The 14,670-nt window shown below is 50.2% G+C and overlaps 1 long non-coding RNA gene across 4 annotated transcripts in view; it reads left to right on the top strand.

The window, feature by feature from the left end:
• The window catches only part of LOC309340258, a 62,566-nt gene that overhangs the window by 25,867 nt on the left and 22,029 nt on the right, over positions 1–14,670 (top strand). For all 4 annotated transcript variants that reach the window (XR_014155895.1, XR_014155896.1, XR_014155897.1 and 1 more), the window contains exon 2: positions 7,488–7,797. This is a non-coding gene — a long non-coding RNA (uncharacterized lncRNA). The remainder of the gene's footprint in view (positions 1–7,487; positions 7,798–14,670) is intronic.

Genomic DNA, 14,670 nt, shown 5'->3' with positions numbered 1-14,670 from the left:
TGGAAGGTTCTTGTGGAAACGCCGACCCTGCAAAGTAGGACAACCGTAATGGTGGGACACCTTTGTTGGTTCTGGACGAGCGCCTGACCTCTGGTTCTGCGACCGCATCAGCTTCCTCATCCTCCTCCAACGCAGGCATGTCCCCATCTGAGTCCTCATCTTCGTCTCTGGTGCCGCCAGGGTTCTGGTCCTCTGCGTCTTCTGGTGCGTCGCCTGTAGGGGGCGCTGTAACACTCGAAGGCAGATTAGTACTTTGTGGGGTCTCAAAAGGAAAATATACAAATTCTTGAGTCCTTTCTGACTCATCGGAAGAATCCACAACAGTGTTCTTAGTGTCTACTTTTCCATATTCATCAAAATAAACCGCATGGTATGCATTTGTCTTACCAGTTTGTAAGTCCATAATTCTATATCCTTTGCCTCCAGAGGCGTATCCCACCAGGATACCTGCTTTTGCCCTGGAGTCAAGCTTGTGTCTGTGTTCCTTGGGCACGTGGAAGTAACACGGACTTCCAAACACACGTATGTGCGACAGATTGGGAGCTTTCCCATGCCAAAGTTCAAATGGTGTGCGCTCTGCACCTTTAGTTGGCAGTCTATTCTGCAAATACACCGACGTGTATACTCCTTCGGCCCACAGCTTCTGTGGCAAACATGCATCCTTTAGCATGCACCTTGTCATGTCCATAATGGACCTAAACTTTCTCTCAGCTATGGCATTCTGCTGTGGTGTGTAAGGAATTGTGGTTACATGTGCAATTCCTTCCTTGGCCAGGAGAGCCTGCATTTCATTTGAGCAGTACTCACCTCCATTGTCGCTCATTAGCACAGCTGGAGATCTTTGGAATTTATTCTTGACCATGGCAATGTATTCCTGGAGCTTGTCCACTGTCTCACTCTTCTCTTTGAGGAAATACACAACACAAAATCTTGAAAAGTCATCCAGAAATATTAAAATATATCTATTCTTTCCCAGTGAGGGAACATTCATGGGTCCACATATGTCAGTGTGCACTATGTCAAGCACTTTGTTGCTTCTTTGTTCTGCACAACGTGGAAATGAAGGTTTTACAGCCTTCTCAGTAATACAGCTTATGCACTTTGCTGGAGCTTTGTTGCTCTGCTTTACCTGCAAACCTCTTACAAGATCTCTTTTCTGTAGATCCAGAATGACGTTGGTGTCTCTATGTCCAAGCCTTCTGTGCCACAGGTCCAGATCTGCTTCATCCTTCTGGCTGGAATGTGCCACTTTTGCAGACTGATTCTCTGAAAGATCAAGCTCATATACACCATTGATTAGCTCTGCTTGAGCAAACACTTTGCCATTTCTAGTCACTTTACATTCTCCATTTCCAAATGTGATCTGGAAACCTTTCTTGTCCAAAGTGGACACGCTGATTAAATTGCAGCTCAGCTCTGGTACATACAAAACTCTAGAGATTGTGTTCTCAATGCATTCATTATTTATATTGCATTTCAGCCTCATGGAACCTGCACCTTTTGCTTTAACAATGTTGCCATCTGCAATTTCAATTTCAGATCCTTCTTCATCATTTATCTCATTAAAATAGTCCTCTTTATATGAAAAATGCGAGCTGGCACCTGAATCAATTATCCATTTATTACGTCTATTTTCACGATTCTGGACAGTTAAATTCCTTTCTTGCAGTAGCCATGTGCATTCACATTTCCCCTTCTTTTCTCCTTTTGGCTGAAAGGGGTGGGGTTTCTTGGCTTTAGGAGCCCTGCAATTCTTTGCAATGTGTCCTTCTTTGTTACAATTGAAACAAATCACTTTCTTAGGCATCTCTTTGGACTTTGTAAATTGCCTAGATGCATAACTACTGTCTTTGCTTCTAGCATTTCTCACTGGAGATTCAGCTCTATCTCTGCATTCTTCTTTTAAATAACCAATCAAGTCTTTAAAAGTCAGACCTTGTCTATGATCCATCAAACTTACAAATGCGCTAAAGCGTGGTCCAAGTGATGATAACAAAAATGCTATCTTTGTATCTTCATCAAAAGCTTTGGGAGTCAAATCAATTCTTTGAATAATCTCAGTAAACTTGTTGATGTGCTCTGTGAATTCCTCTTTTGAATTCATCCTCACTCTGGTTAATTTACACACCAAGTTTCTGAAGCACTTTATGCTAGATTCTCCATACACGCGCTCAATATCTCTTAAGATTTGAGATGCATCATCTGTACTATTTATTAATGATAGCTGCTCATCACGAAGTCCACTCAAAATTATGTGTCTAGCTTCGCTGTTCATGCGTTTCCAAGCACTTATCTTGGCTAAAGCTTCCTCAGACGATCCCGTAGGTTGAGGGTTTAAAGCTTCCAAAATGTGCTTATAATCTAAACATGCTATCAAGCGCTGCTTCCAGTGTATGAAATTGTGTTCATTCAGCACAGGCATTCCTAGCTTTGCATCACTATCAAAAGCTGCTCTAGCCATCTTAAAATCCAAAAATTTGAAAATTCTTCAAAATTTCAAAATTTCTCAAAATTTTAAAATCAAAATCTCAAAAATCTAAAAATGCAAAACAATTCTTCACTGCCTTGGGTCACTGTGAACTCTGAGGGAAGGGGGGGGGTTGCTTAATCCCCACTGCACAATGGAACAAAGGACCATGTGCTTACCAGGAAGTTAACTCAGAAAAATACTACTCAACTCAAAATCACAATCCAATGCAATCCTTCAAAGATACGCAGAAATATGCAATACTGGGCCCAATAACCCTTTGTGGGAATGTTCTGGGGTGCAGGAGAGGATATATTGACTAATTATATCCTTATCCAACTTGTGCTAACAAGTTCCCAAAATATCAGCAGAGTTTATAGACATTCCCCTTTAAGTTCGCAACGGTAACGCTTGCACAGGTTCGCTAGAACCTCTATAATAATTACTCTGGTAATTTCCCCTTTGTTCCCTCTTAAAATACAAGACACGACACAGTCTTTATAAAAGTATAAAAGAGTTTACTCACGTTCTGTTCACAATATGATCCCAGAAGGTAGGCAGGCTTAAAAAGGTTACATGCAGTTAGAATCTATCTTGTAGCAAGATAGTACTGTCCTCTCTTGGCTGGGAGCCAAGAGGGCATGTTGCTCCTTCAGAAGATGAAGATGGCAAGAGGCAAGAGGCAAGAGTGGCTGCCTGCCCTGTGCTTTTATCATTACCTGCACAGGTGAGGCCACACCCACCTCTGGTCACATGCGGAGGAAGTCCGTCCCCAGGAAGTTTACCTGCTTGCTGGACAGACATCCCTCCCCATGTTCTAACATGTACACTCTAGGAATGTTGTCATTGACTGCTCCTGTGTTTACATCCCACAAAAAAGTAGCTTGTCTTGTGTGCATGAGAGATTTGGCAATTGTCTAATCAATGAGTTGTCTTGGGGTTCAAGAAAAAGGAAATTCACAGACACATGGTCATCACTTTTGATGGCTGAAAACATCAGGTGATAATTTGTATATCTGAAATAGGCACAAATTATCAAACATCTACAAGAAAGGGGTTTCATATTACTCGTGACAGAATTTAAAACCAAATAATTGCAATGAGACAGTTCATTCCTATTGAACAATATGGTGTGATATGACCTACATTCATACATCTGCAATTCAGCCTTGAGACAGGCTGCTACTGGGTATGCATTTTATCACATCAGAATCTGCAGTTGTAACTCCTTTTCAGTATTGTGGAAAGTTTCAGCATCTTGCCAGAATAATCAAAGTAAAGGTATAGCTATAGCAGCAGCAGCAGCAGCAGCAGCAGCACACATGCACACCTTAATTTTTCAGGCTATGTATGTAACTGGAACACACTCTTTTCTCAGTTTACCACCAGCTGCCTGGGGAGATAGGATTGGGCCTAACAAAACCAGGCCTCCAGATAAACCAGCTCATCTGTAAGGTGCTACTGGATGATTTATCTTTCTACTACCAACAGAAAGATTAAGAGGACTCCCCTCCTCTTCTTTAGGAAGCCATGAAAAATTCCAAAGGAAGAGACCCTAGTCACTTTCCTAAACAACCTGGTTTGTACTGTATTACCAAAATGTTACTGCCATGTTGGAACAGTATTCCTGCACTGTGCTTTAAAATCACTGCTTTTTGCAGCAATGTGCAGTATTTAAACTAGCTAAACTTCAATTTATAGCCAGGTCCTATGTATGTTTACTAAGAAGAAAATCCCACCTAGTTTAATGACGCGTACTCCCCCAAAATTCCAAATAAGATATTCTGGTCCCATCTTATCTTATGCATTCTTACTCAGAAGTAAAAACCCACTGAGAATACTGGCAACTGCATCCTCAGGCTTCTGGCTCTTCCTCCAGGAAATTCTGAGCAGCACTTTAGCCTCATAACAGCCTTGGGAAGTAAGTTGGGATAAAAGATAAAGTCTAGCTGAAAACCTGGGCTTAGTGTTTGAACTTGGATGGGACCGGAATATCCCACAGTGAAGCCCCACTGAAGCCAAGAAGCCACTTTTTTTCCAGCTCGCAGGAGGCAGGCACTAAACTGGCATATATGGAAATAAGCCCCATTGATTTTAAATTAAATCTTATTTCCATCTGCGCCTGCTTGGACTTGGTGTTAACACCAGCCATCCCCGCAAGCCTTGCTTTCCGATATCTTTGCTCACAAACGCATCGTCAGCCGTGATGATCTAGTATTCGACTTAAGCCTCCCCACCCCAAAGTTGGTGGGTGTCCCCCTCCCGCCCTTCTCCTTCTCCTTCTCCTCCTTTCCTTTCGCTCCTTTATCCAAAGGCTGCTCGGCTCTCTGTCATCTCTCTCCTGGTAATTGGCAGCAACATCTGACAAGGGATCAACCGTTGCTTGCAATCTGTTCAGTGACATTGCACACCTGGTCTTCGCATCCTCTCCCTCTCCCACTCCAGCTATTTATACCGCTCCGGCACCAGACGCGTCCGTGGCTCACAAGAGCAATAACTTTGGGCGCAACAAGGGCACCGCGAGTCATTTTTCTCTTAGCCAGCACTGTCTGTTCTGCTCTGCTGAGGATGACACAGAGCTCTTTCTCTGCGCTCGTAAGCAATGCCCAAAGAAACGCGGCGGCTGTAAGAGACCCGCTCTCCCTTTGCGCAGAAAGGAGTATGGAAAGGCGGCGGCGGCGGCGGCAGCTGCCTCTTCCGCAGTACCCCTCCGTACATCCCCTCTTGCTCCATACAACGCAAGGGTTCTCCCCACCCATCTCGCCCCTTCCCATCCGCCGCCCTCGCCTGGTGCACAGCGAGCCGAGCTGTCTCTGCTCTTTTCCCCTGAGGTCTCGCGCCGGCAGGCAACAGCCCTCAGCTCTCTCTGGCGCAGCACGCGGGGCTGACTGATAGGGCGCCAGGAGGCAGGCAGCGCTTGTCCATTCGCAGCTAATGATCCCCGCCGGCACTTGGGCTGGAAAATGCGCGAAAGCTACACTCCCGCCCCGCCCGGCGCCTTCTCCCGCTGTGAAATCCGATCCAAGTCCGGAGCCCTCGCTGCTTCCATTTTCAGCCAAGGCTGCTGAGGCCTGAGCCTCCCTAGGAGGAAGTACAATGAGCACCGTGGGATCGGGCCGGAAAGCTGCTTGACCCCTACGGCGAAGGAAAACAAGCGCTAGTGCAATGGAGAGGCTGAGAGGGCAACGCACCGACCGGGGACTCCCGGGTTCAAGTGTCGCCTTGGCTACTAAACCCACCGTCTTTTAGCATCAAGCCCACTGTCTACTAGGCCGGGGCCGGGCGGTTCAGAATACGGACCGACCGACCGCATAAGTCTGCATCCAGGGGTGTCAACTTGAATAAAATATTAGGGGGAGAAGGTAATGCCCGCCTCACATCACAAGACACCGCGCCCGCACACCATTTGAATGGCAATGCCCATCAACTTGGGGAATGGGGCTCAAATATTTTACATCGGTCCCTAAGAGTTGGGTTCTATGGTTGCATAGGAAGCTCTCTGAACACTCTAGAAGTCAATGCCAAGCACTGTTACTATAAAAGCGATAGAAATTAGTGGGTCGTGCGCCTAAGTTCAGGTTTGTGTGATCCGATCCTAAGCACGTTTACCGAGAGAAGCACGTCCTAGGGCATTTAGAGGTTGTAGGTCGATCCTATGCTTGTATAAGCGAAAGGAAAGCCTGGTGCTATGTCTCTGTCCTCTCCGTGTTTATTCGCCCGTCCCCCTGAGCTTAGTCATTTGAAATACAGGACAGCGAGCTGCCTTTCGGTGGCGACGAAGGCGGGAGGGGCAGGAGCGGCCGGGCTCGCTGGCTATGGCAGCCAAACGCGCGAGGCAGCCAAGGGAAGCCACTTTTGCAAGCGATATATAATTAGCCAGAGCTGCGCTTTCTTCCTCTTCCTCTTTCCATGAGCTTTCACCTTCAGATTCTGAAGGGAAAAGAGAGGGAGACGACGAACGCCCTTATCAAGATGGGATGGGCTCAGGGAGGGAGGTGAGTGCGAGGCGTCGCTTGGAAGCGGGCCAAGAGGAATTCCTGAAGGTTATTCAGGCTCCGGGCGGAATCCTGCTCTCGTTCTCCAACGCAAAAAGGAGGGAGGCAAACAAATGGCTGTCATCCTCATCACCCAGACAACAACAACCCAGATTACAGACTGCAGGCAGAATCCTCCCCCCACCCCCGCGTTTCTGCGTTTCCTTGGACAAGACGTCAAGGCGCCCATCAACCGCGCGCTCTGCTCGCAAACTAGCTCCCGAGGGCTCGTTTTAAACAACGAGATGTTGGGCCACCTTTGCATCGTCTGCTTCTGTGGAGCAATGGTGGGGAACCTTTGGTCCTCCAGCTGCTGTTGGGCTACAACTCCCATCCTCTTTGGCCGCTGGACATGCTTGTTGGGGCTGATGGGAGTTGTAGTTTAGCATCATCTCTGGAGACCCACAGGTTCCCCGCCTCTGCCGCAAAGGGTCCTGATAGCAGGATCCCAGCCATTCTTACAGAGAAGTTAACTCGTTTCAATAGGTCGTATTTACGAAGAGCGGTGGTCTTAAGAGTCCTAGTCCTGGAATTCTGTTTGGCAAACCCTGCTTACCTCAGTTCCGTTCTCCTATAAGAGAAGGCGGCAGTCCTAAACATATTGACTGGCTTTAGGTTTTAGCACGCTCTTTGTAGATTGAAGCCATGGCTTGCAGCGAAATCCTTAAAACTTGTAAGGCAATGCCTGAAGCCAAGTGAAACCGGACTCGCTGCTAGGTTGGCAGACACCTGAGCCAGAGGTCTTTGCTAGCCCTGCTACTGGTCCTTGTCACAACGTGATGACTCGGAAGTGCCTCTGAGTTCCGTGGCCCCCTCCGAAATCAGCTTGCATAGCGTAGGACAACCAAAAGCGCTGAGGGCTGGAGACGGCCCCTTCCCCCTTCCCCCACAGCCCATACTCCATCTCTGAGGCCTATCTCGACATGATTTCCTAGCCCTATACCATTTAATTTTCTCTGTCTGCCTCTCCCTCCCTCCTTTCCCAGCCCCCGATTCCCAGAGGCTTCCATGTGGTCGAGATTGCCCCTTAACAAAAGTATCCAAGCGGGGCGGGAGAGGCAGTTCGCACGCTGGCTCTGCTCCACTAAGTCTGCGCAGCCGGAGGAACCTTCAAGGACCGAGCCGCCACCCCTTTGATGTGCGACGCCGCCTGGAAGCGACAAAAGCCGAGCTCTCCTCTCCGCCCGGCCTCCTTTCAAAGGAAGGCGCTTAATTGTGCGGGCTCCTTGTTTGGGGAGGGAGCGGCAGGGAACTCCGCACAAAGTGGCGGCCAGCCGGAGCACGGCTACATCAAAGGTATTTATTTTGATTATCTCCTGGCTATTTTTGGCAAGAACTTTCCTCCTCTCTCGCTGCTTAAGTTTTGCCGGCAGAAGTGACTGTAATGATTCGTCTTTGTTCTCCACTGGATGTTTACGTTGCTCTTAGCATCACGTGCCTTTTGCTGGGACCACCAGCCCGCGGTTGCACTGGCTTGATTTGGAGTTAATCCTGGAAGGGGAAGGTGGGGGCGGCGGCGGCGGCGGCGGCGGCGGGTAACCCTGCTTTTATTAACTGTTTAGGTGTCAGCTAGTTTTTTTGCGCCGCCAGCTTCTTCTAACATCTTATTGAAACTTCTCTAATGGTGGGCTTGACTTTGCATTTGAAATGGTTCTCTCTACTTCCCTGGAACAAACCCCGGATCATCAAGTGTCACGGAAGTCTCATTCATTGACTTCCAGCTCTGTTACGCCTGCTTCTTATCAAAACCTGGACCCAAACCCCAAAGATGGAACCACCTTGTACTGGTTGTTGACTAATCCGGGTTAACCACATTTCTGCTCACGATTCTAATCTGGGGTTATAATTCCTCGCGTAGAAGCATGAATGGACAGAAAACACCCTAACCAATATTGAATCATTCGACGGCTAGTAGGATCAGTGGGCTGTAGGTGACTCCTATTCAGAATTTGCCGTGATCTTGACATTGGACCTCAAAAACTCCATTACGCTGCAGTTCTAAGTATACGCTTACCTGAAAGTAACTCTCAGTTAAACCTATAAAACAGAAGCAGGAACAAACCTGCTTAAAATAGGCCTCTTGTGGGCGGCGGGGAGCCTGTGACAGAGCATCAACTGAAGGGGTAAGCAGCTATCCTTTGGTAGAATATATCCAATGAATTCCAGTAGACTTATTTCCAAGTAAGCACACATGATGAGATGGGGTCGTCAGCCCTACAGAAAGCAACGGAAGGAACTCGGTGTGTGCTTAGGGAACTTAGGGATGTCCTGATGGAGCCAGCCAAGTGGGGGGAGGCGAAGGTGGCCTTTCCTATCCCAGGAAGGAGCGACAGCCGCCGCCCCCCTTCCTGCTGGGGGTTGGCTTGCGTTCTCCAGGAGGCTGGAAATACCTCCAAATTCGAAACAGCTGCTGGCCTTGCCGTGGTCTGCCTGCTAAAATATGCCGATCTCCTTTTAATCTGTTTCATATTCACAAATTAAGCACTTAGCCTAGGTAATAAATCATTAGCAGTTTACGAGACGAGGCTGAGACACACCAGTGAAGGGAAGTTGAGGGTGGGGGAACCGATCCCCCTAAAAGCGCAGCAGCCGCGCCTGGAAAGCAGCGCTTGGCAAAAAGCTGCCTGGATTCTCTGGGGCTCAGAGCGCCCGAAGCACGTAGTGTCGAGGATGACGCCTTGCCAAAAAACGCTTTCTCGAGTTCAGGGGTGGAAGGTGGGGACTTGGCCTAAAAAAAACCCTCCGCGGCAAGCGGAAGAAGCTGGAGGTCTGGCTGGAGACAGCTTCCCCGCACCCCGCCAGAGCCTCCTGCCTCCTCTGAGCAGGTAGCGCCCAGCTTGGCTGCACCTGCAAACGCGGCTCCGCTGCAAAGGATGACTCACTGGGAACAAGCAAGGCGCGGGCGCTCTCCATTTCTCCCTTCCCTTTTTCTTTCTGGCTGCGAGTCTCCGTCTCCTTTCCAAGGGCAGCTCGCCCATTCCTGGGCCAAGCTCTCCCCGCAGCCAACCCCCCCCCCCAACACCGGGAGACACAAGACATCCGTAGGACTGGGTTGCAGTCAAGAGCGAGAAGGCTGTGCTCTTCCCGGGACTGCACGGGAAACAATCGTGGAAGAGACCACCAGACAGCATTAGATCACACTGAAACAAGATAAACATTTTTACTAGCCTGCTTAAAAAATAAAGACCGGTAGCTCAGCCTGCTCACTGACGCCACAGAACAAAGCATATTGAGGAAAGGAGGGGTGGGGGTGGGGCTTGCACAGGGGCCACACAGGGAGCCTGGTCTGGCAACGGCAAAGTCCCACAACGTGCTTCCGGTGCCAGGACTCAACCCTATTTGAAACCATGCTTCTGAGCAAGCGCAGAGTGTTTTTGTCTCAGCGCTGAGCAGCCAGACCCCTCATTTCTGAATACTGTATTAGGATCTCCCAAGCTTAGTTAGCAGGAATACCAAGTCCCATTGCACCCAGGGAGACTTCCTAAAGGGAGACGGCATAATAAGCGGTAAAACATTTGCTGATACCCCTCTTTCCTGGATGGGACTCAAGGCGGCTTACAGATTCTTTGCGTGTTGGATCCCTGACATTGCCATTTAACTGGAATTCTGGTTCCGGGCCGTGGAAATATCCATCTCTGCTTGAGGTCCTCCAGAGCCTTTAACTCCCGAAGGAGAGGAAGGATGGTGGACCGTTGACCCTCCAGTTGCTTTTGGGCTTCAGCCGTAGCCAGCATAACCAATGGTCAGAGATGATGGTAGCTGTAGCAGCGTCTGGAGGGTCACCGCGGAGTAGGCAAGGTTAAGTCTAAACTAACAAATGCTCTGAACAAGGAGCTTCACGTATTGTATGTACTACGAAGTAACCCTGTATTAAGATATGGCTTCGTTCTCTTGAAATAAATTTCTTCTGAAACTAGCGTGTCTTGTGAGGATTATTATTATTATTTGGAAAGGGTGGCGATAATAAAAAGGAACTCATTCCAGGTCAGAGACGGCGGTCCCTCGAGCACGAGCCCCAGCACCCACCGCCAGTCCGGACGGTGACATTTAGCAGCCTGATTATGCACAGGAGGGGGAGGAGAGGCTGGCGGCCTGCCTGTCATTACATCCCTCCCTCCTCCCTCCTCCTCCCCTGCCGAGGAGTCGGGGACTACAGGCTGGGAAGGGGAACCGGTTTTCTTCCGAGCCTTCTTCCCACCGCTCTGCTTCAGGTCCGCTGCAAGACTCGCCTCTACTGCGCCCCTCCAAGTTCCCTCAACAGGAAAAGCCTGAGGATAGGATTTTCTCCGGGAGCCTCCCGCTTGACTCGTCTGTGGCCAGACATGAAACGGCTGCCTGCGAGCGCACTGCAGCCAGGAAGAAAGCGAGACCAGGACGGCGCCGGAGTGCCATCCGCAAACGAGTTCAGCCGGAGTTCTTGCCCTAGAGGCGAGTCCTTCTCCTAGGCTTACAGAGCTGCTGACACGTAATGAGTTACTTGGAACTCTTCCTATCAACCGCCTTAACCCTATGGACGTTTACTCAGATGCAAGCCTAGGGTTCATCCACAATGCCCTTTAACGTATCTCCATTAATTTCCCGTAGTCCGTATCATGTTCCCCTCCAGCAGACTGCCTTCCCACACTTTCCCGTCCCTCAGTCCGGATTTTCTCATAGCCTTCTTTTCGGAGCATTCTTGTTATGAGAAAATCCGGATTGAGGGAGGGGAAAGTGTGGGGAGGCAGTGGTCTGGAGGGGAGCATGACATGGACAACGGAGAATTAATGGAGGTACAGGAAGCTTGCTATCTACACTAAAAGACAGTATGGATGAGCACACCCACACCGAGAGAGAGAGAGAGAGAGAGAGAGAGTAAGTAGAGCGTCTACTGTGCCTTACTCCCAGTTCGAGCCTATTTAGTGGGTTTTGCTCCAGTTTAAATGGGACATTTCACTTCCGGCTCAAGGGGGCTGCCTGTTCGATCACTAAACACTCTGGGAAGTCGGTTTCATTGCGCACTGCAATTCCAGTACTCGAGAGTAAGCCTTACAGAGTTCAAAGAGGCTTACCTCGCAAGTAAGACGGCGGGTCTTTTGCCACTTTAGGTCCAAGGGCTGCTGCATGCAGAGGGAGCTGTTGCTTCCTGTGGGCCAAACTACTTAGCGAAATATCAGTGTGAGCCAATGCCCAAGTCTCAGGAAAGGCTGCAAGTCTGCACCCAAGGGAAGGCAAAATATGGAGCGGATGTGTGTATTCTGCGCGCACTCCCAAAGCATTGCTCCACATGAGGCCGGCACGATACTCCGACAAAGTTGCATTCAGTCCCTGGCTTTGGAAGGAAGCTGCTATATATAGCCAAGATGGCTGGACAGGACGCCGATGGGAAGGCCCGTCTCTTTCCACTACCGAGCCGGTTTAAGGCAACACGTCATCCCGAACGCGCTTGCTTGGAAGGAGGAAGCCCCAGCTATTTCAGCCTAGATGTCGGCTGGAGTTCTGCTCGCTTCCTGCCTTCCAAAGGACTCTACTTAGTCTAAAATCGCGGGGGCCCCTTCCATTCATTGTAAAGGTGGGCGGACTTGTTGGGCTCCAGCTCAACTGGGAGGCGGATCGAGATGTCCGCTCCGGCAAAAAAGAAGTTTGTGTGTCCAGGATGCCTCTGGGAAACCTCTTATCCTTTCTACAAGCCCTGCTCACCCTCCCCTCGCACCGTCAGGAAGGCGATCGATTTCCGTTGCCAATCCATAGGGATCTGCGATCTCGGACAGCACTAATTCCAGCAGGGAGCCAACGGAGGGCTGCGGTCACTCCTAATCGTTGTAACCCTCGCCTGCCAGGGTCATTTTTAAAGGGCACCAGGAGCCTTCAGTTCTATGCACACTGCCCAGCGAGTGAGACCCATTCAACTCTATGGGAGTTACTTCCATGTAAACATGGGTCTTTCCTTACCCCGCTCCCCGAGACTACCGCTATCCAGGAAAAGGATTCCGAGAGAGGAAATGAACAGCTCCGATCCACAGCACCATTAAGACGAAATGAGGTGTGTGAAGTGACTGGCTTCAGGGGTCGTAGTTCAGGATTGTTAGGAAAGACGTCGACTTATAAGGGACTTGTGTTTGATATATACACCAAACCTGATGGATTAGCTGAACGGATTTGCGGACGGGGCCTTCCTGTGAATAAGTAGGCTTTCGGCTTACTGGGGTTTGTGGATTGGAGCTGTTTGGGGTTTTTGGGGGCTCCATGACTAGTAAGGCTTTGAACGCGGAGGTGGCCAACATCAATCGCGGCGGCTCCGAAAACCTCGCTGTGGTGAAGCGAATGCAGCAGCAGGGCGATCCCGGACTCCAAACACTGAAGGGCGGGGGGAGGTGCGGGAGGAGGAGGAGAGAGGGAGGGAGGGAGGGAGGGAGGGGGAGGGGAGGGGAGGGGAGGGGGGGAGGGAAATGTAAGCGGGCAGGGACGGGGCCAAGGGAACGAGCGACTGCTGAGTGCATTAAAGAGAGCAACACCGACCTGGGAGCATCCGCCGCGTGCAATTGGAGGCGATCCCCTGGCGAGGAGGCGCTGTCAGAGGCTATTTATCTCTTGCCAGAGCTGAGGCTCCGGTTCCCACATCGGCCGCGTGTAACAATGGCAGCGATCAGCAGCCTTTCACGCGCTTCAGTGCCTGAATGGATTGCGGAAGGTGCCCGCGCTCCGCTCAGATGCCTGCTTGATTCATCCCCTCCACTGCACAGTGACGATCGCCACGGCCGCTCTGCCCGAGGGACGCGCGCGGGAGGGGAGGGGAGAGGCGGTGGTCTGCCCCATTTGCCAGCGGAACGTGCACCCCCCCCCCCACACAGACGCACCCTCCGCTCCACTTCGCCTTCCTTGCCTCCCTCAGCACCACCTGATTTTCCATTTGCAGGACTGTGGCGTTCAGCCAGAAATGTCAGCGAGGACTGAAACTTGACACACAAATAGGAGCCCGAAGCAATTTCCTGCCTCCTCCTCCTCCGCTGGCTCTCTCTTTCTGGTCCAGCACACGCACCCCAAACGTCTCCATCTTGTCTTCTAAGTTCACTTTGAAATAGTTTGGCGCTATCTTATTTTCTTCTCTCTCCTCTTAAAATGCTTGTACAATCAAATAGATGTATTTTGCAGCCGGGTGAATTTTGTCACTGGAAATTCTCCCAGGGAAGGAAAGGCCTTCGGTGCTCTGGCCATGAGCTGCTCCTCGAAGCCGGAGTAGCCGTAAGGGAGGGGGCTCACCTGCTGCTTACAGGTAACGAACCAAAACAGAGGAGAGGGCCTCGGCCCATGAAGGCACTTAAGTCTCTGAAGCAGAGAAGTGGGAGCCTACCACCGCCACCTCTCTGACCTGGGGGCACCGTTGGGTTGATCTCATTCGTCTCAAATTCCCTGACTGTACTCTGGCACTGAAAGAAAGAAAAGATGGGGAAGGAAGCTCAGGAACCCGAGCTCCAGTTAAACCCTGGGTGCCAAAGGCAGTACAGGAGGAGAGATTCTGAAAGGGCCCTTTCATAGGCATCTGCCCTGCTCTAACCATTGGTCCATCTAGCTTAGTATTGTCAACTTCGTGACTGTAGTGGGTCTCCAGGGTTTCAGACAAGGAGTCTTCCCTTGCTCTGCTTGGAGATGCCAGGGATTGGACCTGAGACCTTCTGCATGCAAAGCAGATGCTCAGCCACTAAGCTGCAGCCCTTCCCTAAGGGACCTTGGAGCTCAGCCATTTCCACACACACTGCTCAATACAGAAATCTTGCGATTGCATTGTCCTTTCCAGCCTCTTCAGCAAAGGAGAGAAACCACCATCTCCGGGGGCAGGCAGGCAGGCAGGCAGGCAGGCAGGCAGGCAGGCAGGCAGGCAGGCAGGCAGCATTGGCTGATAGGTTCTGCTAATGCTTGGCCAAACTCTGCTTCCTTCCAATTTCCACCGCTCCCTTCTACTCCTGAGCCTTTCACTTGTCCATCAAATCTCAAAGACGTGTGATTGAAGGAGGTCTACACCTTGTAGGTGGAGGACTGAGCTTCCTTGTGTCTCCTGTTAATCCATTCAGAGAGGAGCCAAGTGCCGACTCCTACTAAACACTATAGGAAGGGAAGCAAAATGAAAACCCATCCCTTTACCACAGGGGACATGGACATGGAAAGGATGCTAAGCGTGTGTGTGTAGGGGGAATC

Source organism: Podarcis erhardii (assembly GCF_964252035.2).
Source record: "Podarcis erhardii genome assembly, chromosome: 4".
NCBI classification, from domain to species: Eukaryota; Metazoa; Chordata; class Lepidosauria; order Squamata; family Lacertidae; genus Podarcis; species Podarcis erhardii.
The sequence above is the reverse complement of the archived record's forward strand: the minus strand, read 5'-3'. Positions and strand labels throughout refer to the sequence as shown.